The 854-nt window shown below is 68.0% G+C and overlaps 1 protein-coding gene across 1 annotated transcript in view; it reads right to left on the reverse strand.

Moving 5' to 3' along the window:
- The window catches only part of Rnpepl1 (arginyl aminopeptidase (aminopeptidase B)-like 1), a 16,175-nt gene that overhangs the window by 3,711 nt on the left and 11,610 nt on the right, over positions 1-854 (reverse strand). The window lies entirely within an intron of this gene.

Below are 854 nucleotides of genomic sequence, written 5' to 3' on the forward strand. Positions count from 1 at the left end.
AAAGCCAGCCCGGGCAGGAGAGACCGTGAGACTCCTATCTCCAATAAACCACTAGAAAACCGGAAGTGGTGCTGTAGCTCAAGTGGTAGAGCGCTTGCCCTGAGCTGAAGAGCTGAGGGACAGCGCCCAGGCCGAGTTCAAGCCCTACGGCCGACAAAAAAACAAAAAATTCAAGTGTACAACATCTGAAACCACCTTTTCCAAAGCGGGGTAGGTGGCCTCAGCCTGGGCCTTCCTAGGTACAGGGCGCCCGCCCGCTGCCGGGTGCGCATGCGCAGGCACGGGAGGAGCCCGCGGCCGGGTGCGCAGGCGCGGGAGGAGCCCGCGGCCGGGTGCGCAGGCGCAGGCGCGGGCGGAGCCCGCGGCCGGGTAGGGAGGCTCTTCGGGGAGGACTCCGTGTCACACCGCTCGGTGGCCTACACCTGAGACAAGTCAGCCAGCTCCCTCCCAGTCTGTGGGTGGCCCCCACTTCCTGTCTACCCCGCAAGGGCAGATGGCTCCGGAGCCCCCGCCGCGGGGACGGCGGCCTCTCGGGCTTTCCCACCGCGCTCTGCTCGCTGGACGACCCGGCCTTCGGTCCGGCCACCTCTCGGACCTGGAGACTCCAAACAGTCCGCGGGGACGCGAGGGCAAAACCAGGACACGGTGCGAGCCGAGCTGCTGAACGCGCATGCGCGCGGTGGCACCGCCTGTGGGCGGATCCCTGCGCCCGCCGCACGCCCTCCCTGTGAACTCTCTTTGGCGGCAGAAGACTTTAATGCCGATTGTTTCAGGGACACAGGGTCCTGCGGCCCGGGAACTCACGCGCCTGAGAGCGCAGGCCAGCCGCCCCGCCCCTGGGGCCGCCCCGCCCC

This window comes from Dipodomys ordii, unplaced genomic scaffold (genome assembly GCF_000151885.1).
Source record: "Dipodomys ordii isolate 6190 unplaced genomic scaffold, Dord_2.0 Scaffold174, whole genome shotgun sequence".
Lineage (NCBI taxonomy): Eukaryota > Metazoa > Chordata > Mammalia > Rodentia > Heteromyidae > Dipodomys > Dipodomys ordii.